Source organism: Anolis sagrei, chromosome 2 (assembly GCF_037176765.1).
Source record: "Anolis sagrei isolate rAnoSag1 chromosome 2, rAnoSag1.mat, whole genome shotgun sequence".
Taxonomy (NCBI): Eukaryota; Metazoa; Chordata; class Lepidosauria; order Squamata; family Dactyloidae; genus Anolis; species Anolis sagrei.
In genome coordinates, this window is record NC_090022.1 from 243,114,702 (window position 1) to 243,135,416 (window position 20,715).

Below are 20,715 nucleotides of genomic sequence, written 5' to 3' on the forward strand. Positions count from 1 at the left end.
TTCCAGACTGTATGGCCATGTTCCAGAAGCATTCGCTCCTGATGTTTCACCCACATCTATGGCAGACATCCTCAGAGGTTGTGAGGTTTGTTGGAAACAAGGCGAGGTTTATATATCTGTGGAATGTCCAGGGTGGGAGAAAGAACTTTGTCTGTTTAAGGCAAGTGTGAATGTTGCAATTGATCACCTTGATTGGCTGCTTCCTGCCTGGGGGAATTCTTTGTTAGGAGGTGATTAGCTGACCCTGGTTGTTTCTTGTCCCTGGAATCCCTGTTTTTGAGTGTTGTTCTTTATTTACTGTCCTGATTTTAGATGGTTTTTTAAATACTGGTAGCCAAATTTTGTTCATTTTCATGGTTTCTTCCTTTCTGATGAAATTGTTCACATGCTTGTGAATTTCAACGGCTTCTCTGTGTAGTCTGACATGGTGGTTGTTAGAGTGGTCCTGTTTTTCTGGTTCATCAGGTGTTCTGCTATGGCTAACTTCTCAGGTTGAATTAGTCTACTGTACCTTTCATGTTCCTTGATTTTGTTTTGGCACTGAGTTTGGTGGTCCCTATGTAGACTTGCCCACAGCTGTGTGGTATACGGTAGACTCCGGAAGAGGTGAGAGGATCCCTCCTGTCCTTTGCTGAATGTAGCATTTGTTGGATTTGCTTAGTGGGTCTGTAGATACTAGTTTGTAGGTTGTGTTTCTTCATCAGCTTCCCTATGCGGTCAGTGGTTCCCTTGATGTATGATAAGAACACCTTTCCTTGGGTGTATCTTTGTCTTCACTCTCATGGCTTGTTCTTGATCTTGTAGCTCTTCTGATATCTGTGGTGGGGTATCCATTGACCTGTAGAGCCCAGTCTTAGGTCAACAATTTTGTACAATGGTCTGACTTTTCTATTTTCACTGTCTACTCTAAGTTTCTCACAAAGACCTTGTGCACATGTTAAACATCTCACATATCATTAATGTTGTTTGACCACAATGCTTTGACTTGTTTATACACATTGAATATATAAGTCATGCTGAGTGTCCTCTTGACAATGATGGAATCTATCAAAATCATAAAGACCATCAATTGTATGTTCATGGCAACTACCTGTGTTTGTCATCGTGTGTTGTAAGGAAGCACTTTCCATAGCTCATGGGAAGATTATAGTTAAAAGGGGCCACTTTTCAAGAAGGTGTTGATAGAGCTGCTAAAGGGACAGAAAAAAAAACTCAGCATTAGCAGTGAAGTAACAGTAAGGTGTAGCACCAAATAGAGAGGAAAGAAGAAATTAGCTAAAGAGTAAGTATCAATCAGACTGCCCCAAGAAAGACTACAGCTCAATTCAAGATTTTGGTTTTTAAAAAATATAAAAGAAAAAATACAACACATAATTTTGCAATCTAAAGGAAACAATGTATTGTTGAAGGCTTTCATGACCAAAAAGCTTTCATGTTGTGAGTTTTCTGGGCTGTATGGTCATGTTCCAGAAGCATTCTTTACTGATGTTTCATCTGCAGCTATGGCAGACATCCTCAGAGGTTGTGAGGTCAACCCAGTGATTCTGGCCATGAAAGCCTTCGACAATACGTTGTGCGGTCTGTTGGAAACAAGAAAAATTGGGTTTATATATCTGTTAATCACCTCCCAACAAACAATTCCCCCAGGCAGTAAGAAACCAGATCTTGAAACTGCTAGGCCATTAAATGCTAATCAAGGTGGCCAATTGCAATATTCACACCTAACTCCAACAGACAAGAGTTCTTTCTCCCACCCTGAACATTCCACAGATAATATAGAAACCCAATTTTCCTAGTTTCCAACAGACTTCACAACCTCTGAGAATGCCTGCCATAGATACAGGAAAAACGTCAGGTGAGAATGCTTCTGGAACATGGCCATACAGCCTGGAAAACTCACAACAACCTAAAGGAAACAAATATAAGGCAGGGGCATAACTAATGCCTGCATGGAGTCCCCCAAAACTGCTTAAATGAAAACTATTTTAAAGTCATCCCATCCTTTAAAGCCACCCCCACCCCCAGCCCACCACTTTTTTTCCCCTTGCAAACAAAAATGCATTTGTCCTCAGTGATTATCCTTTCTGGTAACTTCTGTTTAAAATTTTCAATCAAAAGGAATATAAACAGTACATGAATTCTCAGTTCCTTTGGTTGGAAAATTACACTGTGTACATATTGAGTTTAAAGTGTCTGCTGTAGAAATCATTTGCTTGATCCAAGAAGAAAGCTTTCCTTGTAATCTACATTACTAGGAAGTGAATGAATTCATGTGTAGTTTAGATTGGGAAATCAAAGCAACACCAAATTTGAGCAGTCCTTTCATTATCTAAAAGGAAAAGGCAGACAAACAGCACCATGTAATTATTTTAATTTTAATGCCATGCTTCTTCCAGCCACATAGTAAATCGGCTGAATGTGTTCAATCTGTTCACTTATCTGGATATGAAAACAGAAATCATCTTAAGGCAATTGCACTTGTAAATGGGTCCAATGAAAAACAGGTATCTTCCGAAACACCTTATTTTGAAAATGAGCTGCACTTGTCAAGGTAATGTAGGTCAGCTAAGAACGGCAAGATGAAAAACACTGTTATGAGACAAGGAAGATCCTTTGCCTACATTTGCTTGAAGAGCATCTGAAGGCTTCAAGAAAATGATGAACCTATTTTAAAATCTCCCAAATTTAAAGGTTTTCAGACTGATGGGAAGATAACTGGGATTTATATCATCTTCTCTCCCAATATCATGTTCGGTTTCCCCAATGATAATCTCATATCAAAAGTGAATAGAGCCAAAAGGAATAAGGCTAAGGACTGAACAAAATACAGTAGAATGATTGTTGAATACAAAGGACAACACAGTGCTGAGGAGCTATTCATGGGACAGTGGCACAGTGAATGCACTGTTTGGAAACACTTGCACATTAGTGCAAGCAAAACAGGAGGGAGATGGTCCTCCTTTGTCCCCCATGAATTCAGGTTATAGTTGAGCTCCTTCCCAGGACTTTAGGGGTTATGTTTTCTATCCTAATTTAAAATCATTGAGAACTCTCCGCGTGTTGCTCTAAATTGACATTCATTCACTCTGGTTTGAATTGCTCCATCATTTGCCAGCAATACTTTGTTTCAAACTTCAAGCTGGAGGCACCAATTGACAAATGGAATCTAACACAGCCTTGCTCCCTAGTTTCTGCTCCCAAATTCCTTAAGGGGTGAACCCATTTAAAGCCCAAGTTTAATGCATGTGTAGTTAGAAATAAGTCCCACTTTGTTCAGCTTAGATAAAGAAATCCATTCTGAGGATAGTGGAAGTCACCAGGACTTACGTCTTCCTGCACGATAGCAGTAGTAGTTAGTGCAGGCATGGGCAAACTTAGGCCCTCCAGGTGTTTTGGACTTTAACTCTCACAATTCCTAACAACCGGTAGGCTGTCAGGAATTGTGGGAGTTGAATCCAATACACCTGGAGGGCCTAAGTTTGCCCATGTCTGAGTTAATGATGGCTAACATGGAGGGAATCCACCTTGATTTCTACTCTGAACTTCAAAGTTGCAATTCAAAGTGCTGAATCTATTGTGGAGATCGGATTGAACATCTTGGAAAGCGTCTCTCCAAAATTTGGACTCAATCTGGAGCAGATTCCTTGCCTCATTGATGTGAAAACTATCACACCATTGTTGCAATCCTTCTATCAGCCTCATCATCCCATTGCACAAAGCAGCACTACTCTTGTCTGAAAAAGCATCCGTGTTGGTTCCTTTTAATCAGTCATTGTGTAACTATTTAAAAGAAGGCATATTTCATTACAGTTTAATAAAGCAAATTGAGGAAAGTTGTCAGCAGCCCAAATGTCAACAGTGGAATGAATGCCTGTTTGGCGACATAGCTTTTTTTCAAAAGCATCATTGCAACACCATTTTTACTATACTTGGTGACATGTACTGCATTATGCGATTTTTAACAAGTTTCCTCTTCCTCTATTTATATGGTACATGTGTAGCTTATTAGTTGCATGATGTTGATGAAGCAAACCATAACACATGGAGATTCCTTATAGTCGGAAAAAGTAAATTAAACTCTTAGTTTAAATAATCAGAGACATCAGCTTGTCTGGTTAAAGAGAAACAGGCAGATCCAAATCAGAAAAAAAAGATCATGTGACATAAAACAGACTAGCAAAGAGTCCATAGATCCATAGTGGTGGATTTCTCCCCAGCCTCTAAAGTAATTTCATATCATTATTATGATCCAAATCTAAATAGCTCAAAGAAATAACTATATAGAAGAGGTGATACAGCTGCCCTAAACAAGATCTGACAAGGACAATCATAAATGGCAGATAAAGAAAAAGTAGAGGTATCGTTCAGGAGGAAAGGGGCCTTGCCTTTGTAGTTTTTCCTTCATTTGTTAACCTGAGTTTGTTTTGAAAGTTACAGGGGAACTAGAAAGCTGCTACAAAATTATGCAACTTGGAGTTATACTGGTCCAGATTTCAAGCAGCCCAGTTCTTTCTCACAATGGCCATGAATATTGTTGTGTGTCTTTAATCATTATAACAATCCTATAACAGGATTTTCTTGACAAGATTTATTTTGATGGTAGTTGCCTTTCCCTTCCACTGAAGCTGAGAGAGTATTGCTTCCCCAAGGTCACTCAGTGGGTTTTCCCAGGATGCTTCATTCCATCCCTTCACCTTCATTCTGTTTTAATCTCCACCTCTCCATTATCATTCAGTGGGCATTATGTGCTTACTGAGTGTCTTTAATTCCCAAATGGCTGTATGAGAGTTTTTCCACACTAAAGATATGCTCCAATATGACTCAAGACATTTTGCTACCAGAGGCAAAGCAGGAAATTATGCCTCCCAATCACATGAGTATATACTATCCAATCTATATTATTCAAAAACAGCCAAGTAATCCAAACCAAGCACCTCTCTCCCCATTGTTGGCACTAACAATATAACAATAACAAAAGCTGAGGTATCGTTCAGCTGTATATTATCTATCTATAAACACACACTCCATCTGAAGATCTCGGCAGGGATAGAAACACAATAGGACAACTGTAAACAATTCAAAAGGATAAACCAGTGAGGGTAACATTGGATGCTAACTCTTTTATGTCACTGGAAATCTGAGTTGGCTGCCTCATCCTGACTAATGGTAGAATTGGGCCTGGATATTGTATACCATGGGGCTTCCTCAGACCTGCTGATACTGTCTTTTTTCTGTGCAGAGGGCACTGTAAGAATTCTCAGAGACAGAATAATGTTTGCTATTAGTGTACATGATTTATTCATAGAGGAAAATATTAAAGAAAGGGCACGGGCACCAGCCTCTCCTTCTGCCCCCTTATAGAGCTCAGCATGGGATAAAGTAGCCCTGTGATTGCTTCAGCTCCCTCTCAGCTCACATTTAACACAACAAGGCACAGCTGCCAAAAAGAGGTTGGCCAATTGTACAGCTAGAGTGCTTTGGACATCTCTTGAAATCAAAAGGGCATCCCCATTTATTGTGCTCTGCTCATTTCCCTTTCTTTTTCTTTAAATTGCACAGATTGTAGAGGCTGAAAAACTTTTAGACACAGTTTGGAAAATTTCCTTTGGTAAAATTATTGCTTTGCAAAAGTTCTTTTAAAAAGTAACTTTTTTCAAGCATTGATCTTGGATTCTGCTGTCCAGAGTGAGTAGCTCATGATGTTATGCTGAAGCACAGAAATGTGGGCTGAGCTACAGTCTTGGTGTATATGTGAAACAGTAAATATGTGGATATTTCAAATCAAAGTCAGTGTTTTTGTTGTTTCTGACTTACGGTGACCTGAAGGCAAACCTGCCATGGTCTTTCTTAGCAAGATTTGTTCAGGGGGTGTTTACCATTGTCTTCTTCCGTGTCTGTAAGTGTATGATTTGCCCAAGGTCACCCAATGGGTTTCCATGGCCAAGCAGAGATTCAAACCTTCATTTCCTAGAATTGTTGGATGCCCCTACACCAGTGGTTCCCAACCTTGTTTTGACCAGGGATCACTTTGACCAGGGACCTCTTTGACTAAGGACCACTTTGACTAAGGACCTCTTTGACTAAGGACCACTTTCACCAGAGACCACTTTCACCAGAGACCACTTTGACCAGGGAACACTTTCACCAGGGACCACTCTCCAACATTAGTACCAAAAGGGTTACAAATCATTTTTGGTCAACTTTAGATCTGGTTTGGTTATTTGGGGTGTTGATTCAGAAAATTGCATTGGATAGACACATCAGCTCTAGTTTCTGATACACAGAACATATGCCATCCAGTAATTGCAATCTGCTCGCCCACAGAAAACTATATTTAATAATCTAGAGCTGATGTGGTCTATCCAATGCAATTTTCTGAATCAGCACCCCAAATAACCTCAGGATCAGGCCTTAAACCGAAAACATCAAGGCGCCCCCCGCTTCCAGGCACCATATGGAAGGGCTCCACTCAGGGGGAGGGAGGGGGAGGGGGAGGAAAAGCAGCAGTCAATAGGCTTGTTGTCGCACCTTTTGTGGGTAGTCAGCCTGTCCCCTCCCAACATTTCTGTTACCTCTGCACTATAAGGGGTTTCTTGAGACCAGTTACTCTTGTTGCAACGGTGTAGTAATGATGAGGCCACAGACCATATTTTAGTCCTTGGGGACCACAGGTGGTCCATAGACCACAGGTTGGGAACCACTGCTCTACACTATAGAATTAATGCAAATTGACATCAATTTAACTGCCACAGCTCACTGTTGTGGAATCATGGGAAGTTTCATTTTACAATGTCCTTAGGCTTCTCTTTCTCACCAAACTCCAAATCCCAGAATCCCACAGTATTCAGCCATCCCAATTAAAGTGGTGTCAAACTGCATTTATTCTACAGTGTAGATGCAGCCCGCGTCCACCACTCAACCATTGCACTGCCGTGGATCAGTACGTAACACACATATTGACTGTGTCGGTGGCTGAAAAGTGAGATGGAAATGTTTTTTAAAAAAAACATTGTTACCCAATACTTCTGTCAGGGCTGTCCCAGACATTTCGTTGGCTGAAGAAGTACAACTAATGGTGCCTCCTTGTTCTCCCACAGAGCAGAATGCATTGTATCCTAAGCCAATCAAGCTATTTAGGCACCTGAGACAGAAAAACTTACAAGTGATCCCTCATTGTTGATCTGTGCCTTAAGCCATTTCTGAATTATGGTGACCCTAAGGTAAACCCACCCCAGGGTTTTATGGAGCCTAGTGTGTGCAGTTTGTCCAAGGTCACCCAGTGGATTTCTATGTACAGGTAGGGAATCAAACCCTGGTCTCCAGAGTAGTAGTCCAATGCTCAAACTATGACACAATGCAATTTCTCCCTCATCTTGTATGGACAATTTTTAAAAGTAAATCAAATTACAAGTCATTTACTGTTCATTCATGATGCAATGCCCTCACTCTGCTGGTAGAGCCAGCCCTGACTGGTCTGTTTTTGTGAGCAAATCTTTATTCACATCTCTTTGAGCCTTTCTTGGGGGTTAGACATTCCAAACCACTGGCAGCAGATGGCTCTGATATCAGCAGGGCAAAGAAATCCCTTTGGGTTTTAGACCAAATGGAAAAGGAGAAATTCAAGGTGCTGAACCCCCAAATAGGCCCAGCACATTGGATAGCTCCTTGAAAGTTAACACTGAACCCCAGAGTAATTCATCACAAAAATCAGAGTTTATTTATTATTTATTTATTTACTATATTTATATACCACCTTTCTCAGCCTGAAGGCGACTCCAAAAAGAGTTGTCCAAAATCTTAAGTTTTATAAATACCATTTAATTTTTTTTCATGCATCTTATTATTGTTAGGTATTTCTTTTGTTTTCACATTCTGAGTGGGAAATTATATTTCAGCCATCCCTCCATATTTTCAGTTTTGACTTTTCCATATTTGATTATTTATACATTTGATTAATATGTTCTCTCTAAGTATTGCTAGGTAATCCCTTCACGTGTGATTATTTGGTTCATTTCCTTGAGTCATGCAACTAGAGATTTCTACAGATAAGTCCTTTCTAGAAATCTCTAATTCCTCCAGTGCAATTCTGTGGTCTGCTTCCAGTGGAGTCATGCATTCATACAAAACAAAAGCAAAGACTGGCTGGCATTTCTCTGATAAATAGCAGTACAGATTGTCTAAGTTATATTACCCAATATTACAAAACAAACAATGCCTTCTTCTAATAACCTGGGCACTGCCGGGTCCCCAAGCTAGTGTGTGTGTATGAATTCTTGTCCCGGCATTGAATGTTTGCCATATATATGCTGTGCTCTGTCCTGAGTCCCATTTTAAACAATAAATAAATAAATAAACAATATGAGAAGAAGGCATTGGGGTTTTTTTGTGTTGTTGGGAGATATTATCAAAAGCATTGCATAAATTTGTATAAAACTGATAAAAATAGAAGGAACGCAGGCAGCTAAATATCTTTTGACCAGAAAAGGGCAACAGCAACGGCATTGTCTGTAGCCTCCAACAATTCTTCCTCCATACATGAGGCAGGGAATAGTGGACAAGCATACAAATGTGGAGTTGTCTGTTCTGCTTCGCAGTCACACAAGGTGTGGGATTCCTTTAGGTAGTGCCCTTTTCCCAGGTTGCCTTTTGATCTGCTCACTTCACTTCTGAGCCTGTTCAGGGACTTCCAAGTTGCCCATTCTTTGTTTGCCCCTGAAGAAAGGCCCTTGTGGGGCCATCCAATTGGGATTTCCTGGTTTAGCTCCCCAGAGGAATACCCTTCCTGTTGCTGGAGGGACACCAAGAAGAGAGCTAGTTCTCATAAAGCTTTTCCCTGATTTGAGTTTGTGTACATGTTGGGTAACTGTTGTTGTTGTTCATTCGTTCAGTCACTTCCGACTCTTCGTGACCTCATGGACCATCCCACGCCAGAGCTCCCTGTCGACCATCACCACCCCCAGCTCCTTCAAGGTCAAGCCAGTCACTTCCAGGATACCATCCATCCATCTTGCCCTTGGTCAGCCCCTCTTCCTTTTTCCTTCCATTTTCCCTAACATCATTGTCTTCTCTAAGCATTCCTGTCTTCCCATTATGTGGCCAAAATACGTCATATCCTTCCCTCCAACAAGCAGTCAGGCTTTATTTCCTGAAGTATGGACTGGTTGGATCTTCTAGTGGTCCAAAGCACTCTCAGAACTTTCCTCCAGCATCACAGTTCAAAAGCATCTATCTTCCTTTAGTCAACCTACCTTATGGTCCAGCTCTCACATCCATAGGTTACTATGGGGAATACCATTGCTTTAACTTTGTTGCCAGTGTGATGTCTCCACTCTTCACTATTTTATCGAGATTAGTCGTTGCTCTCCTCCCGAGAAGTAAGCGTCTTCTGATTTCCTGGCTGCAATCTGTGTCTGCAGTAATCTTTGCACCTAGAAATACAAAGTCTGTCACTGCCTCCATGTTTTCTTCCTCTATTTGCCAGTTATCAATCAGTCTGGTTGCCATAATTTTGGTTTTTTGATGTTTAACTGAACCCCAGCTTTTGCACTTCCTTCTTTCAATTTAGTTAGAAGGCTCCTCAGCTCCTCCTTGCTTTTGGCCATCAAAGTGGCATCATCTGCATATCTAAGTTTGTTAATGTTTCTTCCAGTGATTTCAACTCCAGCCTTGCATTTGTTAAGCCCCGCACATCGCATGATGTGTTCTGCATACAAGTTGAATAGGTTGGGTGAGAGTATGCAACCCTGCCATACGTCTTTCCCAATCTTGATCCAGTCTGTTGTTCCATGGTCAGTTCTTACTGTTGCTACTTGGTCCTTATACCGATTCCTCAAGAGAGAGACAAGGTGGCTTGGTATGCCCATACCACATAATACATTGCCACAATGTATTAAGATCCACACAGTGAAAGGCTTTGGAATAGTCAATAAAACCGAAATAGATGTTTTTTTCTGAAACTCCCTGCCTTTCTCCATATAACTTTGATCAGGGGTCCTCAAATTAAGGCCCGGGGGCTGGATACGGGCCTCCAAGGTCATTTATCTGGCCCTTGCTCAGGGTCAACCTAAGTCTGAAACGACTTGAAAGCACACAACAAGAAAAATCCTATCTCATCAGCCAAAAGTAGGCCCACACTCCCCATTGAAATACTAATAAGTTTATATTTGTTAAAATTGTTCTTCATTTTAATTATTGTATTGTTTTTAAGTGGAGTGTTTTTGCATTACAAATAAGATATGTGCAGTGTGCTTATCATATTATAATATTATTATAATATTCGTTCTTTTTTCAAATTATAATCGGCCCTCCAACAGTGTGAGGGAGTGTGACCTGGCCCTCTGTTCAAAAAGTTTGAGGACCCCTTGACTTAGATAATAGATAGATTAGATACACAAGGATGCGCTTGCGCTGCGCCACCTTGGCCGCAAGGGGCGCTGGTTGCCTAAGCAGCGGCATTATTAGGCTTAGCGGCAGGCAGGCAGTCGCTTTCCCAGGCGGAAGGAGAGCGGGATTAAACTATTAGCGCCGCTGCTCCTGCTTTTCCTCTTCCTCGCGGAACTGCTTGGCTCCGAGACAGGGACGGATTAACCTAGACAAGAGCTCTCTCGGGACGGAAAGGAAGCTGCAGGGAGAGAGGGAGGGAAGGAGAGCGGCCAATTTACCCAGAAAGAGCCCCAAAGAAGTGACGCCCGTAAGGCTTGGAGAGGAGGAGGAGGAGGAGGACTGAAAAGGGAGGCTTCGAGATTGTATTTTTCCACTGAGGTACGCACATAGCTCTATTACTCTCATCGCTGTCTCAGCAGCCTTGGAAAGTCGATATCAGAACCAAGAAAGGCATCTCCAGCACCAAGAAGGATGCATCACTAGAATGGATGCAGTTTGGCACTACTTTACTCTATCTCAATGCAAGCTACAGCTCCCAGGATTACACAGCGTTGAGCCGAGGCAGTTAAAGTGCTGTCAAGATGCGTCAATTCTACAGTGTGGCCACGCTGCATGGCTTTCTTTGCAGCGATGCCTCATGTCTATTAATACCTGCGGTTTGTTTTGTCCATTGAAACCCAGTCTCTTCCCACCAGAGTCCCTTACGTCCCACTCTCTTCATTTTCCCCCTTATCAATAAAGTTGGACCAGCACCAAAGTTTTGGCGAGTTGTTTGGAGGGAAAATCATCACCGGCTTAGCGCCCCCTCCTGGTCAGAGGCGGGAATAAGACGAGGCGCATCCCAGCGGGAGAAGGGATGCCTTTTACTGTGTCGGATCCGGACATGGGCAAACTTGGGCCTTCCAGGTGTTTTGGATTTCAACTCCCATCATTCCTAACAGCCTCAGGCCCCTTCCTTTCCCCCCTCAGTCGCTTAAGCGGCTGAGGGGGGAAAGGAAAGGGCCTGAGGCTGTTAGGAATGGTGGGAGTTGAAGTCCAAAACACCTGGAAGGCCCAAGTTTGCCCATGCCTGATATACATGCTGTTTTGTGCACTTTTGGAGGAACCAAACCTCGCAACGGGTTTGAAAGCCTTTTTGGCAGAGTTGTGTGTGTGTGATGGTGGCTATTGATTCCGTGGATCCCGTCCCGCCCCTTCCAGATCTACTTGCCATGAAAATCTCGCTCCTGGGCAAATCTCGGGCGGACTTAAAAGACTTCTCTTAGTTTAAACTTTCCCATTGACCAAAGCAATAGATGAGCCAATCCTCATTGTTGCCGAGCGCATCTCCTGCGCCTTCTCCTCCTCTTCTTCTGTTTCTTCCTCCTCCCTTCGCTCGTCTTCCCTCTCCTTCCTTTCCCAAAGCTCAACAAAACTCTAAAATCCAAACATTGAATAAAGAGCAGCACTCAAAAACTGGGGGATCCCAGACAGGAAACAATCAGGGCCAGCTAATCACCTCCCAACAAATGATTCCCCCAGGCAGCAACCACACAGTACTTGAAACTGCACGGTCATTCGATACTAATCGGGGCAGCTTACATGACGCCAAGGAACAATACAGCAATGCAACTAAACAAGATACAACGACAATAAAAAAATTAAAAAAAATACAAGAAACAATATAAATAAGCACATGAAGGTGGCCAATTCACCCTTTCCTCCAACAGACCTTACACAGATAAATAAACCCCACTCGACTAGTTTCCAACAGACTTCACAACCTCTGAGGATGCCTGCCACTGATGCAGGCGAAACGTTAGGAGAGAATGCTTCTGGAGCATGGCCTGGAAAACTCACAAAGGATTCCCCCACGCAGGAAGCATCCAGACCTTGTAACTGCAAGGCCATTCAATGCTAGTCAAGGTGGCCAATTGCAACATTCACCCTTTCCTCCAACAGACAAGAGTTCTTTCTCCCACCCTGGACATTACACAAATATATAAACCCAATTTTCCTGGTTCCCAACAGAATTCACAAGGCTAATCAAGGTGGCCAATTGCAACATTAACCCTTTCCTCCAACACAAAAGAGTTCTTTCTCCCACCCTGGATATTCCACAGATATATAAACCCCACTTGCCTAGTTTCCAACAGACTTTACAACCTTTGAAGATGCCTGCCATAGTTGCAGGCGAAACGTCAGGAGAGAATGCTTCTGGAACATGGCCCGAAAAACTCACAAAGGATTCCCCCAGGCAGGAAGCATCCACACCTTGTAACTGCACGGTCATTCAATGCTAGTCAAGGTAGCCAATTGCAACATTCACCCTTTCCTCCAACAGACATTACACAGATATATGAACCCAATTGTCCTATTTTCCAACAGACCTCACAACCTCTGAAGATGCCGGCCACAGATGCAGGCAAAACGTCAGGAGAGAATGCTTCTGGAACATGGCCGTACATCTTGGAAAACGCATGAAAGCCACGAAAGCCTTCGACAGTACTCTAAAAACAAAAACAAAAACAAAAAAAAACCCTGAGTGAGAAGCCGATGCCATGCCCCTGCACTTCACCCCCCATAATCCTCACTAGACGGAGAGAAAGGAGGGCAGCCAATTAATCGCTCTCGCCAGTGCCTTTCTTTTTTTCCCGTGTGCGCATGCGCGTGCGGTGGTGCTGCTAATGCTGGGTGCCAGCCAAGCCTGTTTGGGAAGAGGCCAGGTCCCCCCCCCCCCTCCCCCAGTCCGCTCTGCTCTCACTTTGCCTTGCACCCCCCCCCCCCCACTCACTCTTTCCTCCTCCTCCTCCTCCTCGGAGCCCCGCCCCCCACGCGCTCCTTCAGGCGCAGCAGAGTCGAGCGCTGTCAAGAGGAAGAGTTCGCGAGCCCAGTCCGGGATCCAGCCCGGGTTTTGACTCCACCTCCTCCCGCCAAGCCAAGCTTTTCCCAGTGACAGAAAGAAGAAGAGTTGGGACGGAGGCTCCACTCACTCGCGCTGCGAAGCCAGAGGCAGGGCAGCGGGGAAAGAGAGAGAGAGAGAGAGAGAGGCAGCGAGGAAGGAAGGAAGCCGCGAGTGGGAGCCCCGCTCTCTTTCCAGCTTGGCGCTGTCCCGCCCGAGGAGGGACCCTTCCATGAGCGGCAGAGGAGGAGGAGGAGAAGCAGGAGGAGCGAGGCAGACCTCTCCGTCCCTCGGAAGGGGACTTTCAAGCCTTTGGCCCCATCCTCCTCCCTTCTTTCCTTCCTTGGAGATGAACTCAGCGCGGTCCCCAAAGGCGAGGCAAGCTTAGCCTCCTTCTCCTCCTTCTCCTTTTCCTTCTCCTTCTGGTGCCCCCACCCCGGAAAGCTCTCGGGGCGCCGCTTCACCATGACAAAGGATTGCCGAGGAGCGAGTTTGGCGGAGCCATCCCCTTAAACGGATTACTCCATGGGACGCCCCTCCATCCGCTAGTCCTGTCCTCGGAAGCGGCCGGGCACCGACGACGAGGTACGGACGGGGCCTCGCATTGCCTCCCTATCTCTCTCTTGCTCTTTGGGGTTTTTTGTCCCGGGAAGGAGGGAGGGAGGGGGCGTGGAAGGGGGAGATCCTGCTCCAAGGAGGCAGCCAAGAGAACAGCCAGGAGGAAGCAAAAGCCAAACTGAGGGGGCTTGTTGGCGGCGGCGGCGGAGCTGCCCCTTCTCCCTCTCTCTCTCTCGCGCGCGCTTCTTGCCGGGCTTCTGCGTGCCCAGAGGCGCTTGGGTTCCCTTCGGTGTGTCGGGAGACAGACCCGCGCTCCCGCCCCTCCCCGACCTTCCTTCCTTCCTTTCCCCCTTTTTCTCCAAGTCCGCTTGTTTGGAGGGAAGGAAGCGCGCCGGGATGTTCTCTCGCGCTTCCCATTGCGAGGCGAGGGGCGGCGGCTGAGGAGAGCTTTTGGGGGGGGGGGGGCAGGCTAGGTCAGAGAGACCCTGGCAATCCCAAGCAGGCCAAACACACCCGAAAAAGAGGGAGCCCTGGTAATCCCAGGCCAAACAAGACCCCAAAGGAACACCCCCAGAGCGGGCTATGTCAGAGAGAGCCTTGCAATCCCAGGCCAAACAACACCCCAGAGGAACACCCCCCAGGAACACGGGATAGCCAGGCGATGTCAGAGAGAGCTTGGCAATCCCAGGCAGGCCAAACACACCCGAGGAAGAGAGAGAGCCCTGGCCATCCCAGGCCAAACAACACCCCAGAGGAACACCCCCAGGAACACGGGATAGCCTGGCCATCCCAGGCCAAACACCCCAGGGAGTGACGCGCCTTGGCCCCTCTATATAAACACGAGGCTTCCTCGGGGGGCGAGGCTGGGCGTGGAGCCTTTGTTTCCCAGACAATGTGCGGCCGGGAAGTGGGGCAACCTGGCGGAGGAGGGGAGAGGCTCAGGCTTCGGGGCCTCTGCGCCGCCTCAGCCCGGCCAAGCCCCTCGGGGCAAGAGGGTGGGTGTGTGGGTGGGAGGGTGTCTGTGTGTCTCCCTCTCTTTCCCTCTCTCTCTCTCTCGCTCTCTCTGCCACCGCCCCTCACCGGCTTTGTTTGCCGACGCTGGGGAGGACGGAGGTTGACGCAAGCCTGGGGCGCCTCCCCTGTGTGGCCCCCCGAGGGCTGCGGGGCGGAGGGAAAGAGGGAGACAAGGAGGGAGGGGCCGGCGCTCCTTCTCCCCGCGGTCAGCGCTCCGTGAGGGGCGTTTGGGGCGCGCGCCTCACAAGACCAGGCAAGAGGGGAGTGACCCGCTCGGGTGGTCTGGTCTCGCCTCAGGCTCAGGAAAGGCCCAGTCTCCCGCCTTTCTCTCTCGACGCTAGAATTGGGTCGTCACCACCGCCGCCTCTCCCTTCTCCTCACACCCCCCCCCCCCTCCCCCGGTGTGCCTTGCTCCTGTGCATGGAGCCCCCTCGTCTCCTTTTGTCTGCAGACAAGCCCTTCTGGGCCAGGGAAAGGGGAGAGGAGAGAGGAGGGAGAGAGGTTGTGGACGCTTCTCTGAGGAGGGGAAGGAAGGGGAGAGTGAGCGAGGACCCCACTGGAAGGAGGTGTGGCTGAAGGTTGTGTGTTCCCAGCTTCCCATTGAGTAGAGCATGGAAGCGCAGGAGTAGGAGACGCTGTCTTCAGGTAACAATTGGATTGAGAGGGGGCGTCTCTCGGCAAGGAGACCCAGTAAAGAAGCGAGGTATTAGATCAGGCATGCTCAAGCTCCATGGGCAAACCCTCCAAGTGTTTTGGACTTCAACTCCCATCATCCCTAACAGCCGGTAGGACTGCATTAATTCTGCATTTAATGCCAAACTCCATTAATGCTACAGTGTAGATCAGGCCTGGGCAAACTTGGGCCCTCCACGTGTTTTGGACTTCAACTCCCACCATTCCTAATAGCCAGCAGGACTGTATTAATTCTACAATTAATGCCAAACTTCAGTAATTCTACAGTGTAGATCAGGCCTGGGCAAACTTGGGCCCTCCACATGTTTTGGACTTCAACTTCCACCATTCCTAACAGTCTCAGGCTCTTTCCTTTTCCCTCTCAGCCACTTAAGCCTTCACTGAGGGCCTTCTTGTTGGTGGACCCCCAGTTTTGGAACACCCACACTGTCCTTCTTCCAGAAGGAATTGAAGACTTGGATGTTTGGACAAGCCTTTGAGAATGCCTAGTCCTAATGGTCCACAATTAAAGCCATGGCACAGCACTTTCTCCCCATGCCCTAGTTCGTTAGTTAAAATTTACACTATCCTATTCCATGCTCCTGTTTACAGTTGGCTATGTTTTACAACAGTCCTCATCACAGGTTATTGGGCGCTGCTTTGAGCTTAAACTTTGTTTTATATGTTATTGGTTTTATTTTGTATTGTATTGTTTATTTATTATGCATTGTTTTAGGCACATTGTGCCATATTTAAGATGCCACAAGTTACTTCGAGGAGATGAAGGCAAGGTACAAAAATAAAGTTGTTTTTGTTGCTGGTGGTGGGAGCTGAAGTCCAAATCACCTTGGAGGGCTGAAGTTTGCCCATGCCTGTATTAGAGCCTCTGAAATATGTGAGAGGAAGTCACAGGGAGGAGGGAGCAACCTTGTTTTCTGCTTCCCTGGAGACTAGGATGTGAAACAATGGCTTCAAACTACAAGAAAGGAGATTCCATCTGAACATGAGGAAGAACTTCCTGACTGTGAGAGCTGTTCAGGAGTGGAACTCTCTGCCTCGGAGTGTGGTGGAGGCTCCTTCTTTGGAAGCTTTTAAACAGAGGCTGGATGGCCATCTGTCAGGGGTGATTTAAATGTAATATCCCTGCTTCTTGGCAGGGGGTTGGACTGGATGGCCCATGAGGTCTCTTCCAACTCTTTGATTCTATGATTTGATTTGATCCTTTGTGTTGCTACAGTGCAAGAGAGTATGGGTAGATGTGCATTCCTGCACACAGCATGATTCCACCCTGCATTTGCTGACCAAAAACTTGTGTCTCAATTCATCAAGGATAAGGCACAGCATCCTGATTTTCACTGCAGAGACTTGTCTCCGGAGAACCCAGTGGAATAATTACAAGGTCTAACCATGTGCCCCTAAGCATGTGCAGAGGGACTGTCCTGCCACGATGACATATATGGAGTTTAAGAAGAAGGGAGAGGGGGCAGAAAGCGCAATTTCTCTCCTCACAGTACCTTTGGTTTTAGAAACTCCTTGAGCCTGGCAGGGAGGACAGCCAATGCAAGGGGTAACTGCCTGGTGTGTTTGTAAAAGACAATTCTAGGGCTGGATTGTACAATGGAGTTCTTGTTCCCGCAAGCCTTCTTAAAACCACAGGCTAAATGGAGGGAAATACCCAGACACTAGGGAGGAGGGGGGGGGGGGGGGGAGAGGGTCAATTGAAGTTCTCTTTTCCCTGAAAAAGACGCTACAATTCTTGGGAAACCAAGCTTTTGTACCAAGATTCTTCCATAATAATGACACAATAATAGCAATGAGGAGGTTATTAAAGGGGTTTCTGTCAATCATAAAGCCACATATGACAGTAGGTAGTGGTGCGGTAGGCTGAAACTGGTGCCATCAGGAGAGCTTTTGGTTATATGTGTGCGTGTGCTGGGTGGCACAAGAAGAGGAAAAGCTCTCAGTTGAAAATAATCTATATTGAGTGCTCTGGCTGTGAATTTGCATGAGTGAAATTGGGATGTCCATGTGTTGTTTTCCTCTGCCTGCTGGTCTGTTGGAGACATGAAACAGAATTGAGGCAGCATAGGGGTGTGGGGGGTTGGGAAGGGAGAGGGAAAAATTCTGAGACTTGCTGAAAGATTATTGCTTTCCTTGGAGCATCTGTAGTCTCAATATAACTAACATACCCTCACAAATACTGTCAAATCCAGGGGGAAAGAGTTTCACTGCAAATCCAAGAGACCTGGTTTCAAAAACTGTTTCTGAAAAGTTTGGGTTTTCTTGGGTGAGGGGGGAAAGTGCCTGGAGAAATAATTCACATATTGTTTAATCTTTGAAAAGTTGCATGAAAAATCTGCTTGATTGTGATGGATGAAACCAAGATAGAGACAAAACATTTAAAAAATTCATAGTCTCATTTGATTTTCTAGTAGTTTTGACAAAGAGAAAATGAGAAAGTTGTCCTCTATTGATCTACTTGCCCAGGACCACAAGAATTTCTGTCACTGCCTTTGCTATGCAGCTTCTATTGTATTTTAGCAATGTGGGGATCCCTCCTCCTATTCCTTATGCCTGTTTTTATGTATGTTCCCATTTCTATGGAGGAAATTAAATTTCATTGTTTTCTTTGCTAAGAGGTTGAGTGGGTGCTTATATATATGTTTGAAAACCTACGGTTTTATGTCTGTTTAAACAGATTAACTGCTAAAACAAGTTGTCAAAGTTTCATTTTGTTTGCAAGACTCCAATATTTGGTCGCTTACATGCCTCAAGGACATAATGGAGTTCAGATCATTATAAGCACATCTCTATGATAATGTGTGGGAACCAAGCAATTCTCATCAAATAGATGTTACCAGTGGAATCATTATCCAAGGTTGGGGTTAAATGTTAACCTAAATTAAAGTGGCGGAATCTTGTCTCCATTTGTGTCCTGTTATGATTTGTTTTTGTAAAGCACAATGTTGTCTTTATAATGTTTGCTTGATAAAACCAAACAAGGCCCACGAATTCTTAGAATGCACACTTTTCTTTGGGCCAGATCCTCATTTCCTAATCCTGGGAGAAACTATAAAGATTTCAGTACTAAGAGTTCAATGGGTAGTGCAATGTTTTATGAAAGACTCAAGGATTATTCTCATGATGTTCTGAATCTGGAGCTTTCAAAGCAAGCAAGGAAAGAGAGATTGTGACTTAGGTAAAAAGTTCATATTAGGTAAAAAGTCTCTTAGTGGTATTTGGTTACAAAGTGGCAAACAATGAAAATCTTGCCAAATGAAGCCTTTAACAAGATTTTCAGCATGCATTTGGTTCAGTGCATAAGATGATAAGAGTGTGCTTCCACTTAAGTGAAAATGATTTCAAGGATACTTTTATGTGTATGTATGTGCCTTCAAGTTGCTTATCGACCTACGACAACCCTGGTTTTTTAAGACAAGTAATACGAAGAGGTGGTTTTGGCAGTTCTTTCCTCTGAAATACAGTATAGCCTGCAGCTCCTGGTACTCATTGGAAGTCTTCCATTCAAGTACTAGACAGGGCTCACCCTACTTCCAAGATCAGTCAGAACCTGGTGCCTTTAGGGTATTTAGGCCCTCAAAACATCAATACTCATCATTTTTCTTGGGTTGGAATGATTCCATTTAAACTGGGCAGCAACTTACAAGACTAAAACATGGTTAACATGAAAAGACCTTAATATAAAATAATTATCATTGGGTTTGCCCTTTTTACTCAAGAGAATGAATTGATTTTAGTCTTGGTTGGATGTAAGGAAGAGTTCGATATGCTGCCTGTAGCGTACGGGGAATTAGTTGTACAAAAAGTCAGAGGAGATGAAGTGTCCACATATGTTCTCCATATTTTGTATTAGTTAATATCATATTGCTTCCCCTCCTCCAAGTTTAAAAAAAATCTATTTCATGTGCTAAAACCAATGTTCTTGAAAGAGGAAGTAACTGGGCACTCAGACAGATAAAGAACATGTGTAGCTAACATCCCCAGCTACTTAATCTAACAAAAGAAAATGCTACCTCTAGCCCATTTTACAGGTTGCAAAACTAACCAATAAGTTGTTGCTGGGGAAGACTGAGAAAAGGGGCACCAGGGCTTAAGGGCAAAAGATGCCTTAGTGATTAAAAGAGAGAGAGAGAGAAAAGAAATTAATGACCTGTGAAGGATCCAAAATAGAACTATGCTCATTAAAAGGAAGTGGGCAGTGGTAAACTTGTTTGCTAAAGGAAAGGGGAAATGTCACTTCAACAAGTGTAAAAAGAGCCATGTTAACTACATATGAAAGGAGTTCCCATGCTTTACAGCAGTAGAGGACATAAAAGGGATTATGGTGACCTCTCCTAACACATGTATTACATCCTGTCTCTTTGGAGGAATACATTGTTGTGCTATCTAAAGGAATGTTTAGGGCCCCATAAAAGTCTTATTGCTCATTGTACTGAAGGGTTAAAGACCAACCATAGTCATACATGAGGGGGTCAACTACATCGGTACATTTAAAATTCTCCTGACAAATTAAACATGGGCAAGGGCATGAGGAAAAGGCAAGACAACAACACTGGTGAAACCTTTACCTTTACTAACTGTTGTCTGCATTAAAAAAAAGTAGTGATGGGCCTGATTTTTCAAATCAGGAGACATTCTTCAGTTGCAGCGAAATCATTGAAACTTTTAAAATCAAAATTAAACACAAAACATGGCCACACAGCCTGAAAAACTCATAGCAACCCAGTGATTCCAGCCATGAAAGCCTTCAACAACACATTAAATACAAAACAAGATGAATAAGTAGTTGGAACAAACCATTTGTATTAATTGAGAAATACATTAAGACACAATGAGCTAAAAGTATAATATGAAGCAAATACTGATACCCCATTGAAGATTTTGATTAGTACTGGGGTAAATCTACTGCCACATTCTCCAGAGGAGTGGATCACAACCTAGATGTTTTGGCCTACAATTCCCAGAATCGCAGCCAGTTTACCAGCTGTTTGGATTTCTGGGAGTTGAAGGGCAAAACATCTGCGGACCCGCAGGTTGAGAACCAGTGCTCCAGACTGTGGATTTTCATTCTTCCCCACACCAGCCCCAGCTCTACATCTAGCCTCTTGCCCAATACCTTCCCAATACTTCCTCTGTCTCAGCCAAACAAGACAGAAGCTAGTATTTCTTCTGTAATGCCTGTAATT

At 44.6% G+C, this 20,715-nt stretch overlaps 1 protein-coding gene and 1 long non-coding RNA gene across 12 annotated transcripts in view; one reads left to right on the top strand and one right to left on the bottom strand.

Annotated features, from left to right (window-relative positions):
* Positions 1-13,012, bottom strand: part of LOC132766431 (uncharacterized) — a 59,863-nt gene extending 46,851 nt beyond the window's left edge. For 2 of the 3 annotated variants that reach the window (XR_010909324.1, XR_010909323.1), the window contains exon 1: positions 12,753-13,012. This is a non-coding gene — a long non-coding RNA (uncharacterized lncRNA). Of the gene's footprint in view, positions 1-1,090; positions 1,191-12,752 lie in introns of all 3 variants that reach the window. The other variant, XR_010909325.1, reaches the window with a different exon arrangement.
* A 192-nt stretch (positions 13,013-13,204) lies between these two features.
* The window catches only part of SEMA6A (semaphorin 6A), a 180,698-nt gene continuing 173,187 nt past the window's right edge, over positions 13,205-20,715 (top strand). For 5 of the 9 annotated variants that reach the window (XM_067464481.1, XM_067464480.1, XM_067464484.1 and 2 more), the window contains exon 1: positions 13,205-13,849. The gene's annotated coding sequence lies outside the window, so the exon portion shown is untranslated. Of the gene's footprint in view, positions 13,850-15,289; positions 15,482-20,715 lie in introns of those variants that run through there. The other 4 variants (XM_067464485.1, XM_067464487.1, XM_067464482.1 and 1 more) reach the window with 2 other exon arrangements.